This window comes from Ambystoma mexicanum, chromosome 3q (genome assembly GCF_040938575.1).
Source record: "Ambystoma mexicanum isolate Mex_15411 chromosome 3q, UKY_AmexF1_1, whole genome shotgun sequence".
NCBI lineage: Eukaryota > Metazoa > Chordata > Amphibia > Caudata > Ambystomatidae > Ambystoma > Ambystoma mexicanum.
Window position 1 is genome coordinate 507376840 of NC_090926.1, and position 16181 is coordinate 507393020.

The following is a 16181-nucleotide window of genomic DNA, read 5'->3' on the forward strand; positions in this document are numbered from 1 at the left end:
TCTATTCTGGAGAAAATTATATTTTATATGTTAATTGTTCTCCTAAACTCCCAATGCTGTCTTCCCTTAATAGTTGATAGTTGAATCCAGAAGCCAAATCAGCCATTACAAAAGGTGGCTCAGGGTTATCATACACCTTTGCTCCCACATATCCCATAAAGGTGTTAGGGTCCGGGTGGAGGTGATGGTGCTTGTGCCCCTCTCTGGGTGTTTCCTGTCCACAAATGTGGAGTCACTGCCAGAGGAATCCCACTAACCATGTCCCCTAGGGGGTCTTGAGCAGAGCGGGTTCACCTCCCCATTCCCAAAGCTACAAGAGTTACAAAATACTGAAGCTATACATGCGCATATATGAGAGATCCTTGACAAACCTGTTAGTAAATTGCCATGCACTGAGCAGGGCTCCACCAATGACACCAGCCTGATACCACTTAGCACTCAGACCTCGCTTACCAAAGCACATATTACACATACATCAATAAAAAAATCAAGGCGCAAAACACTCACAAACTAAATGAGAAAACTCTATCCCCCCCTAACTTGAATGACTTAAAAGTATGTCTACTAAATACAAGATCCCTTAACAATCATGCACAATGCGTCCATGACTTGATATTGCAAGACAACATAGACATCATGTGCATCACTGAGACATGGCTACAGGACCCAATAGGTCCCACATGTTCTATAGCAGTCCCCACAGGCTACAAAATCCACTACACAAATAGAGTCAGCGGGAAAGGGGGTGGGGTAGCCATAATATCACGAGACTCCATACCTGTGTTCCCCACGACTACAATATGCTCAGGTTGTGAAACCTTACACCTTAAATATTGCCCTACAAATAACAACTGTATTAACTTCCTACTTGTCTACAGACCACCTTCACCCAACTCTGAGTTCAATGATGAACTCATACACCATGCCAATTCACTAATAGGACAGAACAATCCAGAATTATCCTTGGAGACTTGAACCAATGGCGCGGTGACTCCAAAGATAAAGAAGCAATCCATCTTGAAAAAAATCTTCAAAAAATCCAGTTTAATGTACTAAACCATGTCCCTACCATGGCTAACGGCCACCAATTGGACTGTGTTATTTCCAATAACATTGAAACAAACAATGTTACCACTACTCACTGTATATGGTCTGACCATTACAAAGTAGTTTTCAATCTATTGTTCCCTCAGTTAGCAAAAAAACCTGCTAACGATGCCAAGAAAGTTTACTCAAGAAACTTCAAAAATATGGAAAGCACAGATTCTAATTCTGCTAGCGGAATTAAATCGTGTTGAATTAAACGCGGTTGAATTACCACCAACCCTGGTGGAATTAGCTCTTGTGGCAAATCCACCTGTGGAATTACCACCATAAACCAAATAGGTAATTCTGTCACATTAGAAGTGGAAATACTGTCAAAATACCACCAAAATAGGTGATCATTCAGCCAAAAAGGCAGTACAGTCACCTCCAGCTATATGGTGGAGGTAAACACATCCAGGATATAGAAATGAATGCATACGTACCAATAACTGCCAGAAAAGTCTATTTAAGGACGACACCATCCCAAATCACTTGGATGCAACATGAAGTCATAAACACATACACAATATAGCATCCACTACCTGCGACTGTTCATTGAGATTCAAAGGCAGGCAAGGCCACAGCAGGGAAGAATACAGGCACCACAAAGGCAGAGTAGACATGAGTTGTGGAGGCAGGGAATATCACATGTTTATCTGTCCTACTAGACATTGACTGATTAACAATTAGTCTCACTCTATTGCTTAGATTGGCACACCATTGCTGACCTGCTGAACCTGATAGAGGCTGATCCCTGCAGCACTATCACCATCAGAACTGCCATTCAGCCCCTGCTGAACTTGGTTTCCATCCTCCATTTCTGCCCCACAGGCGCATTCCAAAAGACTGTTAGGATGCTGCATGGCATGTCGCAGCCAACATTTTCTAAATGGCTGGAGCAAGTGTTGTATTAGAACAAGTGCTGGATGCCCTCATGAAATGTGCCCATCAGTGTATTTCTCTTCCTACCACTCAGGCCGAGGTGCACGCTGCAAAGGCACGTTTCCTTGCCATTGCCTATTTCCTTAATGTCATAGCCCCACTAGACTGCACACAGTGAAGCGTACATTGCGGAATCGGAACAAGTACCATTCCATGAACATCCATATAACATGTGATGCAAATCTGACCATCAGCCACTGCTATGCCAGATATCCATGTTTCACACATGATGCCATGTTCTTGAGGAACAGTACCTTCCCTGCATATATGAACACACACAGAGAACAGTGTACCAGGCTTTTGGATAAGTAGCAAATCTGATAATGATGTAGCACAGAGGCACACATGGGGACAGTAATGAGAACAAATGTGAGGAAAATACAAATCCCATGACACCTATACTATGTAGCATTGAATAGCCCATTGCCCATCACCTGTCTGTCTAATGCTGGCCACAGGGTGACCTGAGAACACTCTGTAGGTGATCTTGGCATGCATGACAGTATGCACATAATTACGGGCAACAATCAATACCCCTCTGAAATCCAACAAGCTTTTTGCAGCCAATGCTGAGGGATAGGCCAGTAAATGCACTAGTCCCACTGTCATAGTATCACCTTCATGGACGATACACAAACAGCAAACACATGTCTACACAGTCTCCTGCGTGTAGCCATACAGAGCCACTATGTCCACCCAATGATATACACAGTGTCACCTGGAACACACATGAGCAGACAAATGCCACCAGCAAAATCTTGATTGAAACACGAATTTAGAAGACAAACACTTATGTTCAAAACTGTCCTTTATACATGTTACAGGTGACTCAGGCTATCCATGTTACCATGGTTGATGTAACCTGTGGAGAACCCTGGTACACGGCAGGAGAAAGCAAATAATGAGGCAGGCAGAGGACCAGAGCATGCATTGAGCACACATTTCTACTGCTAAAGAAAAAGTTCAGGTGTCGCCAACAGAAAGGAGGGGGCAATCATGTACAGGTCAGCAAAAGTAGGAACAGCTGTAGTCACTTGCACATTTGAACAGCATGTGCATACAGCAGAATCTCCCCATGCCTCCAGATGAGAATATTGCAACCCCTGACTCAGATTATGATAGAGATGCAGGTCACAACACGGCACTAAACGAAAGAGGTGAGGAACTGACATAAGAGCATATTTTCCACAAGGACCTAATGGACAGCAGAACCTGTCCCTGTACTGGAAACATATACTATATGTGTATACTGTAATGAAATTATCATTGGTTCCATTGCCTGCAGCCCAAAGTGATTTAGTAAACTTATACACACCCTCTCCCCAACACCAATGCCCTCCCACCTCCCTGATCCAAAACACCAATTCCCTCCCACCATGCTCATCCCCAAAACCAATTCCCTCCAACCACCAGCATCACCAACACCAATCCTCTCCCACCACCCACAGTTGCAAAACATAATGACAGTTCATGGGCCTCATTACAAGTGTGGCAGTCTGGAAATAAGGGTGCTGGTCGCACCGTACTGGCACCCTTTTCAGACCACCAAACTACACCACTGCTGGCGGGTGCTGTTGCACCTGAAAGGTCTGACATGCATGGAGCATTGACACCCGCCTGCAGAGTTTTCATTGAAGCACCGGCACCATTAGCAATGGTCCCAGTGGGACTCCATGGGAATGGGGACTAACATTTTCTGGCGCCTGACCGCCTGATCCACTGGGACTTGTAATTTCCCTGTGGCAACAGAATGACAGGCGACAGTAAAGTGATGCATGTCTGACGACAACCCTTCGGGAGCACAGGCGGGTTATCGCCTGACACGTAATAAGGCACACATGTCTACTTTTCCCTCTGCTGTCCTGGTAAAGGTGGTGGGGAGAGAGACAGTAATCGTTGTGATCTCCATACTGGAGTGTTAAGGACAGAAACTTAGTGGGCGTTGCAGAGACAGAGCTGCCACTTTTCTCACTGATGTGCTACAGTGTGACGGTGATGGCCTTCAGGAAAGTCTTGGTACTGTCTAAGATGACCTCAGCTCATATAAAAACTATCCAACCAGGATGATAGCAGTTGTGCCATCACCTATGTGCCTTTTCTGCTTGTCCATTGCACTAGCCACTCACCTTGATGCCTGCTGCATGGCATCCCTCATGACCTGTGAATAGCTCAGTGGCTCATCGGCTAGTCTCTCAATATGCTCTTGCCACTGCTCCATTGTATTGAATCTCTCACATTTTATGGTCAGGTTGAGTAAAGGTACCAGGGATGATGTGTTGTTGTTCTGTTACCTCCCAAATGGATGAACAACATGCAAACGTATGTCATTGCCATCAGTGCCAGCATCAGATTTGTCCTCATGATGCCTCAACAGTGCATGGTGACTGGTGTTGGGCGAGGCAGTGTTGGGAAAAGGGGGCAGGATGGAAAGGGGAGAAAAGATTGGCAGGTTAATTCCACAGCTGACTGTGGCAGTTCCACTTGTGATGGTGCATTGAAAAATGCAGACTTTGCAGAGGTGGAGGTTACTGTGGGCACAGTTGTGGTGATGGCAATAGCCACTTGCTGTCCAGCAATGCTTTTGTCCATTGCAGTGTTGTCCCTATCTGTATCACCCATGACTATGTTGGGGATGGAGCTGGTCAACTGTGCTTCAGGCTCAGTGGATGGTACCGTGGCTGGCACCGGCTAGGGGATGACTGTGGGTTACTTGTGTGCTGATTTGCTCCAAATAGCAGATCCCTGTCCTGTGTCCTTTGCTTTGTGGCCACCGGATGTGCTGGGCCCCTAATCAGATGCCTTTAGTGCATGTAGGGAATTATTTGAGATGCTGTCAGTTCACTTTTAAATTACTTTACTGTCTATTCAATGTATTTTGCCCCATTGTTAGCTGATAGCTACCACTCATTTAGTACTGTGTGTTGCTGTTACATGAGGCCGGTCTGTGAGTGGCACCTTGCCCTACATGCACATACACCCTGCTGTGATGATGTGATGTGGCGTTTGCCATTTGAGTTTCATGGACATGTGGGCCTGTGCAAATGTTGACAGGTTCATGGTATTTGTGTACACAGTGCATGTGTACAACCTGCAACCCAAATGTGGGTGTTGGGAATGTTGTGCAAGATATTTCTTGGGACTTGTTATGTTGAGCCCCTTGATTGATGTGTGTTTTATCTTGGATTGTCATTGAGGGAGGTGCTTGCTGCCAATGGCATTATGCATGTCTAACAGACATGAGATGGCACCATGGGCCTCTTTACGAGTTTGGTGGTATCTGGGTGGTAAATCCACCCAGATACCACCAAACTGTATTACTGTTACTGGCACTTGGTCTGGCGGTATTGCCGCCAGATTACAAGTGGTGGTGGTGTTATAAGTCCCCATTTGTTTTGAGTCCATTGGACTTAATGGGGCATTTTCGGCAGAATTACTGTGGCAGTAATTCCTCCATGGTAGTTCCACCAAAAATGAAGGAAAGTCGGCAGATTTATCTCCAGCTCATAGCTGAAGATGAAACCTCCAAATTTCTGCCTAACTCATAGTTGGACGTTGCAGTAATGCAGCTGTATACAGTAATACCACAGTATTTACCCTGCACCGCCCATCTTGTAATGAGGCCCCATGTTATTTAAGTTGTACATCACATGGCTGTGTCCCCAATCAGGATATATTTTTACTTGATGGTACTGGAGATTTCATGGACACGCCAGGTCAAATGCCACACCATGTGCAATATTGCTTTTGGAGATTTGCTGACTTCATGTTTGACCTGCATGCCAACGTGTATGGCTATGACCTTTCTTCATCACTCATTGCTGGGGCTGCTGCATTGATTGCAGACATGTGCATGTGCTATGGGGGCAACAGTATGTGGCTTTCCATTATATATTGGTTATCTATGTTTCACTAGGTTACAGTTGTTCTCACCATGGTCTGCAGCTGTTCCAGCACTGACCTCAGCCACATCTACACCCTCCAGGCCAGCCATATGGAGGATGGAGCTCTCTGTTTCCTCCATTGGGGGAGCTAAGGGGGCTCAACAGTGCTTTCACTTGTGGCTGCTCTGTCGCTGTTATGTTGCACCCACAGTGACCGTAACTTGACTTTGAGGTCATTTGTCCCTTTTTTATTTCCTCAATGTCTCTGGATACCATCCTCCCCACTGACAACTTGTCCCGCAATTCCCTTCAGATGTCAGCATTCCTCTTATGTGTAGAAATGTTGTGCTCTTCCCACCATACAGCTTCTCAGAATGTGCCACAGCCCCCTATGCTAAAACTGTCAGCTTAGCCACAGTAAACCTAGGCTTCCTGAAAATGTATTTCAGGAATTTAGTTTATTCCCTTTTCCCCAGACATTGTCAACCCACTTTCACCCTCAGATAAAAATCACTGCCTTGTAGTTTCCTATTTCATTTATGGTGCTATTTCGACTGGCAGTAATTCCGCCAATTTTTGGCAGAGTTACCATTCAGTTATTCCCCCAAATTCTTTGAGCGTATTTCTGCTAGATTTTGGTGGAATCACCACTTATTGGTAGATTTTGGCTGGAATTCTTGCCAAGTGGAATGATCATTTCCACCGATGGTTGATGCGCCCACCCTTCCACTTCTAAGGTGGCAGTAATTCCGCCTAACACTTTGGAAGTCACACTAATTCTGCTTGGGAGAATGACCAGCTTTTAGTACTGACAAACTCGTAAATCGCCCATAGTTTTGAGAAAAAATTAATCCAAGACTCTTCTGGGATTTAATTAAAAAGGGACAGAACTGCAATTAAATGGTTAGCATTAATCAATATGCAGAAGTAGGATGTTTTTTTAGAGGCTAAGATTATTATCATTGCATGGTAGTCTTTATGTTGCTGATTCAATTTCCTTTATTTTCTATGCAACTCTACACAATCTGTTGATGAAGGAGTGGCTAAGTATTTCTAACCATGCCTCAGCTTTCTTTTCCTAAGGACAATTTCCACGTCCTATATATATTTATGCCTGTGCGGTTGGGCTATAATATTTACACCGCTGCTTCAGCAAGGATACAATTCACTGTTTCAGTGAAATGTATCACCTTGAATGGAAAGAGGTTTCCTTCAAGGTGATTTGCTGAAAACAAATCTGAACATTGTTTTCGAAGAATGTTCACCAACCATGGACCTCACTGCACTATTTGTGTTCCCAGCTGGGGTAGTAGCTGCCAGCTGAGAAAAAGTTTGAGGAAATTCTCCATGGCCAATTCAGTTTGAGAATTACGCAGGCATGGCCACTGAAGTTTCTAAATCAAATGTTCAAAGAAATACAGTCTAACAATAGGCTGCTAGAAACACAGACATAGGGCCTCATTATAGGCAGGGCGGTCCGGGAACTATGGTACCGGTAAGCATGCTGGTACCGTAGTTCCCGGAGCGCCATACTACAAGCTGTGCTCGAGGGTACCTGTCAGCCCTCCAGGTCTGACCGGGCGGGCACAGTAGCACCCTCAAGCACAGCACGTCGGATGCACCAGCACCATTCTGAATGGTGCCAGTGCATCCAACGTCCCCATTCCCATTGAGCCCTCCCATTGAGCCTAATAGGGCTCAATGGGAATGGGGACTGACAGGCACCGGCACCTGCCAATGCAGGAATGACAGGATCATGCAATGTCGGAATTACCCGGTAATTCCTCATTGCCGGGTGCCAGAAAAAATGCAACTCCGATGGCAGCCATGCCTGTTTTACAGGCACGGCTACCGCCGGGGTTGTTATGAGGGCCATAGTCAATGGCGGAATGTAAGGAACCTCTTTGCCAGGAGGGGGATGGTCGAATTTCAACCTTCATGTTATCATTCAAAATTCCGAAGCACTTTTCATGTAAGAACAATGGCAAAGTACCCATTTGATTGATTTGGAAAGGCCTCAGAATTAGGGAGGGTATCATGAGCAATATCACAACAATGTATTTAGGTCACCTGACAAAATAATATTCTCTGGGCTGCCATCCTAACCCACCATGTTAGAAAATCATGTAGGCCATCCAGGATGCCTCACAGTTCGATCTTTACTGGCTTCCAATATACATTTAACTGCAGGAAATACTATCCACCTGCCCCTCTTATATTTACAGCCTATATTAATGGCCATTCTGCTGTCTGAGACCGACAGGATCAGCATTGACATTAAACCTATCACATTGCTAATAGTGATTGCTCCCCCTCCTGCAGGCCAAACGTTTGGCCCATGCTAGGCATTTTTTGTAGTAGGTAGTCAATCCACCAAAGAACAAGTTACTTACCCCAGGTAATGTTCTTTTGACTGGATGTTTCTACAATGTATTCCTCATCTCTGACATGTAATGTCCAGCTTTGGCTGCTTCAGAAATCTTTTCGGCAGAGAGTGCCTTGCGTCAATGGGGTCGAGCTGATGTCCCTCGAAGGCCTCCGTCGAGGGTGACATCAACCCTTGTTATAAATAGCACGCACAGCGCCTGTTGTACTCGATTCTGTTTTTCCCTCATCGCGTATCAGAAGTGCCCAAAAATATGTGCAGGACAGTACTCAGCCTTGTGGGAATGACAGCTGTAATAGCATGGGAAATTCTACAGAGGGGAAGGTTGGGAGGGCGATGAGGAATACGTTGGAGGAACATCTAGTCGAAAGAAGGTTACAGGGGTAAGTAACTTTTTCTTCGAATGGATTGTGTCCTCCAACGTATTCCTCATCCTTGACAGACTCCCAAAGCAGTATCCATGATAGGAGGAGGTAGAAGAATTTAGACATGCAGAATTCTCAGAGGGCAGAATAAAGGACTGCCTTACCAAATGCAACATCCTGAGTGTAGAAGTATCCAGAGAGTAATGCTTAGCAAACATGTGTATAGATGACAAGTTGCCACATCACAGATGTTCTTAATAGGGAACCCTCTATGCAGGGCAGTTGAGGTGGCTGTGCCCCTGGTGGAATGGGCACACAAACCCTCAGGAGGGTCCATGCCAGCCAGCCTGTAGCATTCAGAAATAGTGAGGATGATCCACCTAGACAAGGTCTTCTTTGAAACAGCCTTTGACCGGTGTATCCTACACAGAGCTGATCGTCCACTCTCAATTTGAGCATCCTGGAAATATAAAAACTCAACGCTCTCCTAGGGTCCTACCGATGTAGCCTTTTCTCCTCCTTACTAGGATGCGGAGGAGGGTTGAATGCTGGCAGCACAATTTTCTGCAGTAGGTGAAAGTCCAAAATAACCTTAAGCAAGAAGGAGGGTTTCACTCTCAAAACAACCCTGGCCTTGTGGAATATAGTAAAGGGTGGCTTGGAAGAAAGCACTTGCAACTTGCTCACTCTTCTTGCAGGTGTAAGAGAAACAAACAGTATAGTCTTAAAGGTCAACAACCTCAATGGACATGAGTGCAAGGGTTCAAAAGGAGCACCCATCAGAAATTGTAAAACCAGGTCGAGGTCCCCCACCGGAACTTGAAATGTAGAAGGTGGGAACGCATTTGTGAGACCTTTTAGAAACTGAGTGACCAGAGGGATCTTAAAATAGGAACATTCCTCTGAAGAACACTTAAAAATTGAAAGCGCTGCAAGGTAGCCCTCAACGGTACCAACCTGATGACCTTTGTGTGCCAATGAGAGCAGAAAGGATAGACCATCTAGTGTCGTACACTGAAAAGGATCAACATTCTTGTCTCTGCACCAGTCACAAAACATATTCCAGCAGCAACGGTACAGGGACTTCGTTGCAGGCTGTCTTGCCAAAAGCAACACCTCCATCACGTCATCCAGGAGGTCCCAATACTTGTACCTCAACCTTTCAGAAACCATACGTGAAGGTAGAGAGTGTTGAACTCTGGATGGAGAACCTGACCCTCCTCTCACGAGAGAAGATTCTCCCTTTGTGGAAGACGCATCGGAGGACATATGGACATGTCTAAAAGGTCTGGGTATCACGTTCTCCTGGCCCAATCCGGGCCAATGAGGATATGATATGATATGATATGGCATTCATAACACGCCTATACACAAGTGTTTCAAGGCACGACGGGGCAAGGGATGGGAAACAGAGGGAAGACAGAGACAAAGATCCTACTAGGCCAGGCGACTTGAGATCACGCAAGGGCAGGGTAAGGGGGAAGGGGAAAAGTGTGGGGGGAAGGGGAGGGGCAGTGCAATACATAGGATAACAGTTAAATAAATAAAAGACAATACATGTAATAAACGGGACAATTAATAAAAAGTGTGGCTAGCTGGTGGCAAGTGCAAGGGTAAGCACAGACATCAGGGATCAAGTGCTAGTAGGCTCTGTAGCAAAAACAGTCCCCAGGCGCAAGTGTTGATAGGGGTGCAGTGAAGGTGTGCAACTGGTGTGGAGCGGACATGGGCCTGAGATCAGAGGGTAGCCAAGTAAACAGTGCAATTTAGATTCAGCCAGGAGATCAACAGGGGAGAGGAGGAGAGAAAGCAGAATCAAAGAGGAAGGTCTTGAGGTGCTTCTGGAACCGGAGATGGTTCTCCTCAAGTTTCAGAGAGGCACGAAGGCTGTTCCAGAGGGAGTCCCCAGCTGAAGAAAGAGATCTACCACCAACTAGCTGCTTGGAGAAGCAACTGACCCTGAGGGAGTTGGAGGCGGATGAGTGAAGAGCTTGAGACAGAAGATATTTAGGAAGAAATAATGGAAGGTATTGAGGTCCCAGGCCCCAAAAGGCCTTGTGGACAATGCAGAGGATTTTGAACTTAATCGTCGCCGGCACTGGGAGCCAGTGCAGAGATTTAATTCCTGGAGAGATACAATCCCTGGGCTTGAGGCCAAGGTAACGTCTTGCTGTCCTGTTTTGCATGAGTTGCAGAGGGCGGAGAGTAGAGGCAGGCCGATATAGAAAGAGGCTGTTGCAGTAGTCCAGCCTAGAGAGAACCAGAGCTCACTAGACAGTGAGCTTGTGGGGGAAGGAGAGGAACGGGAGAATACCTCAGAGGAGGTGCAGCTGGTAGTGTGACTTCTTTGAGATGTCAGAGATGTGAGGAGAGAAGGAAAGCGTGGAGTCCAAGATGACCCTGAGGTTTTTAGCCTCACAGGTGGGAGCAGGAAGAGGGCCAAGAGAGGCAGGCCAGAGAGTGGCAGGAAAGGAGGGAGCAGGTGTACGGATGAGGAGAATCTAGGTCTTACTGACTTTAAGGAATAGATTATTGGTGGCGCACCACTCCTGGATGGCAGACAGAGAGTCAGAGATGAGAGAGGAGAAGAGGTGGCAGAAGGGAGCCTGAAAATTAGTTGAGTTCATCGGCATAGCACTTAAAGTTGGAGCAAAGGGCGGCAATTCGGTGGACAAGAAGTACCAGGTACTGGTTGAACAGCCAGGGAGAGAGGTTAGACCCCTGGGGAACACCACAGGTAGAGATGGAGATAGAGGAGAGGAAGGACCCAAGTTGGCCCTGGGAGGGTCGATCAGAGAGGAAGTATGTCATCCAAGCCAGGCCTGATCGGTGATACCCAGATTATCACAGAGATTGTTGAGCAGGGTGGGATGGTTGACTGTGTCAAAGGCAGAAGAGAGATTATGCAGTTTCCAGACCTCCTTAAACTTCTGATTACTTGAGGAATGGCGGGGACTGGAGGAAACGCGCATAGCAGTGGGAATTCCCAATACACCATAAACGCATCTGCTAGAGCTCCTCTCAGAGGAAATTCCCTTGAGCAGTAAAGTTCACACTTCTGGTTGACACTAGTCGCTAACAGATCCACTTGAGGGGTTCCCCAAAGGGCAAAGATCTCTTGAAGTACTTCCTGAGTTATTTCCCACTCTTGGGAGACTGCGCCCTGCCTGCTCAGAGGGTCTGCCACTGTGTTCTCCCCCTTGTCCAGGTGAACCACCGAGAGGGAGATTCCTTCATGAATATCCCAATACCAGAGCTGAATTGCCTCTGCAAAGTGGTAGTGATCCTACGCCTCCTCTCTTGTTGAGGTAGTGCATGGCCACTGTATTGTCCGTCATTATCAGGACATTCGTTCTCCTTACAGATGGCAGAGAAGCCGTCAGCACAAGTCTGATCACTTTGAGCTCCAAAAGATTGATGTATAGCTTGGACTCTGACAGAGACCAATGACCACTGACAGTCAACTCGTTGGTGTGAGCTCCCAACCCTGTGAGTGAGGCATCCGTCACTACAGTGATCTCCGGCCAGGGTTGCCAAAAGTGTTCACCGTTCAGAACATTGTCCTCGCTGGCTCACCACAGAAGATCCCATGAGACTCTGGGCAGAATCGGAAGGCGGTCCGACATCTGTCCTGAGAACTGGGAAAATTGTGATCGGAGAGCCAGCCCATTGAAGGGATCACATTTGCATGTGGGCCTCTGGCACCAGGAAAATGCAGGATGCCCTGAGACTGAGAAACATCAAGAACTCGAAGGCCTGAAGATTCTGGGCATTATGGAATTTCATCACCACTTTCCCAAGGAAGTATCCAAAACAGCTCTGATGTATAGGAGCTGTTGGGAAGGTGTCATCTGGGACTTCTTAAAATTGAGGGAGAAGCCCAGTCTGTGAAGTGAGTGGCAGGTTACATTGAGATGATCCAAGGCTCCCCCTCTCCTAAGACATCGGATGACGTCACCCTTGATGGAGGCCTTTGAGGGACATTGACTCAACGCCACTGATGCAGGGCGCCCTCTGCCGTAAACATTTCCAAAGCCGCCAAAGCTGGACATTACATGTCAAAGATGAGGACTATGTTGGAAGAGAAAATCCAATCCAAGTAAAGATTTTCCACTAGCCAAGTCTCTTGTAAAAGAATGATGTGATACTCTGTAAGGCACGGGCACACCCCAGGTTCATCCTATATATAAATGTAATGCCTGCAATTCCATTATATAATGGTGTGGTGTCAGCACTAAAGGCATTTCCTAGTAAATGTGATGGTTTCTGTGGAAGATAGTGTTACCTGTAACCAAGACCAGACCATCAACATCTTGTTCTCTAAAATTCAGTTTACAACCTTAATAGAGAGTTTCCTTAACTGACAGATAACGTTGGGTGCTTTATAGCTCAGTTTTATAATATTTCATTGCTCTGTCTACAGTACCCGTATTTCTCCAGGAGCACTACTACTAGAATATGTCATAAAGCGTTTTCTTTGTGCAAGCTAGGCCTCCGATTTATGTTCTTTCAACCATTCTTCTGTAATAATCTCCTCTTTCTTGTTTGGCTCTCTGCATCAGCATTTGTTCCACATAGCTTGCAATATCTTGTCCCCCCTAAGTATCAGCTCTGTAATTACCGGCCTTTGTCCACTTGGATTTTTTTTCTTCATTTGGCTGTTTTCTTGCCCTTACTCGGGGCCTTGCTCCACCAGAAAAAAATTGCACGAGAATTTTCACAAGGAACAAATTTCGTTTTGATGTGTTGTCTTGACGTTTTTTTGACTGTTCGCAGTTAGTTTTCCCCTTGTTATCACTAGCACGTTGTGCTGGGGTGTGGGGCGTGCAACTTCATTGAACGGTTCTGATGTTAAATGTAGGCTTTTCCTCAAGTTCATCTGATAATGCTCAAATAAAACGGTGGATGCCAATAGTGCAATTTCTTCCAGAATATGCACTTCATTCTCAGTAGGGTCTCCATGACCAGTATTTTGCAGTCATCAGACTCCAAAAGACAATTCACCTTTGTGTGTATGTGAAGTAAAAGGTTGGAGTGGGTTTTTACTTTTTCCTTTATATCATCCTACAGCTTTACCAGGGATTGGTGGACCAAGTGCAAAGGACAATTTTGCTAATGGGGCCTCTGATTCGGCATTGGAAGGGGCCTTAATTTTCACTCAACTTATTTAGCATCATCTCACCACATTGATCTCACATAACAGTTCCTGCTGTGCAACCAAAGGGAGGATAACAGAATTATTAGGGGAGGATCAATGGTTACGTAAGGACATGTTGACCCCCAAATATAAACTGGTACAAAGTCTTAAAGAAAAGTTAACATTAGAAGTATGTAACCCTGCTTCATGGTATTAGGGCCCCATCACAAAGCACAGTGGCATAACTCTTTTTTCGGAAACATTCTGTAATTTGTGTCTCTTCTCACACTGTAATTGGTTCTGAGGATGGTGAACTTCTGAAGGAGGTATCTCGAAATGGCTGTTCTAACTCTATCTCAGAGTGCCTTGTACAAGCAAGCATCTGCTATTGTTTGATTGAAGTAATTCCCCTCCTCAGAATGTAAAGGTTCTACACCAGGGACGTTAATTAGGGGTCGGCTTTCTTGTTCAGGCCCCTTTAAAAAAAAAAAAAGAAGAAAAATAAGAACAGGAGTGTCACAAGTCTAACACTTTCAGCACTGACCCTAAATAAGAAAGAATAGGAATACCAAATAATGTGTCTTTCTGGAATTCTATGAGTCACTGATTTAGTCTGTTCTGAAACGCCTCAACTCAGCCTTTCATCCAACTGAGGCCAATAAATGAGTACCAACACAGGTAGGTGATATTTGGAGTATATTTTTTCTATATAAAGCGCTTACGCATAAGTGCTTTATAATAACATATCATTATCATTTGGTCATGGACGTCTGCTTGCATTCACAGTCATTTGGTAATATGGGCCTATACACACTGATCTTAACAATACATATGGCAATCCATGTGTATGAAATGTACATCACATTATAGTGTTATCGTAACCATATTTTTCGTAGTGTACAATGCTATGTGATAACACTTCATGTTTGGTCAATGGGTGAAAGGTGGTTTTCCATCGCTTCCTGCGATATCACTTCGGGGTGGGGTCAAATGACGTCAGGGGGTCAAGGGTCGTGTGATATCACTTCTGCTACCCCTGGCATTTTGGTGAAATGACATCCCTGTTCTAGACCCACCTAGCTTCATTTTCCATTAAGCTTGAACTTCTTTGGTGATTCGTGTCCTTGCTCCTTAACATATAACTTGGTGTCTCCATAGGATCTCTCATTCCAAAAAAGATTATGTTCGCAGATGCTCAAAGTACATGACACTTAGCTTCAGATGAAGATGCTCCTCCAGACCTCCTGACCCTTGCACACCCAACTGCAATCCTCACACTCACCTTAGCACTGCGTGCTGTCAAGTAGTTTAAATAACCAGCTCTGCTGGTTCATATAGCACCAAGTCGGTGTTGCTGCAGAAACACTCCCTTCAGGAAACACAAGCAACTGGGACTGCTTTCAACCTCACTCTAAGCCCCGATTATGTAACATTGGGGAATGTAAAAGAAAAGTGAGTATGGACAGTACAAGCAATGCAGCAGGAATGTACCTGTCATTTCAGTCATCTAGGCATAAACATTTTGCTATTACAGAATGCAGTCTAAATTGCATCTATTGTCACAACCTTGCGGTGCATCCAGAAATCTACCTCAAATGGCCCTGGTTGTATCCTATTTCACTCTCAGTCTGTAAGTCACCTTCTGTAGTCAAATAGCATGTGTGAGCTCTGTCTACCAGGTTTTGAGGAGGAAGACTTGGATTTGATTTCCAGGAATGCTATTTCTACCCAGTCATCAGGCATATTAGGATTCGAGATTTCCGAACAGCTTGTATTGGGTTTAACGATCAGAATCATTTAGTTTGATTGTTTCCTTAGTCAGCAACGCTCTTGATCATCCCAGTATCACTGTTATGTGACGACCAGGTGTGTCACCATTTGAGTCAAGGTTATATTTGGAGCTTTGCAACAACCGCATATGTAATCTTCTGACAGACACAATGAATACAATTTCACTCACGTTCAGGATGTTTTCAGAAGGAAGGAATGAGGGGTGTATATTCTAGCATGGCTCAAACCAGATGTATTTATGTTTTATAAAAATTCATTTGACTGCAATAAATAATAATAATAATAATAATAATAATAATAATAATAATAATAATAATAATAATAAGTAATGATAGCTTACTGATTTCCATGTGTACATCTCAGTTCCAGCCTGCTATTGTCATGTAAAAACACACCATCTCATTCCTTATAATCACATTGTAGAATGTTGTGGCTGATATTTCAATGTTTTGTTGACATGCCATGGACATACACAGCTTTATGAAGGCCTCCTTACAGAAGAGCATTTCTTATCTGATATCTTTTTCTCTACCTGCGATGGCTGTTCAATCAATGCCTGGCACTCCTTGCCCACCGCATCACCGTTCTTTGCC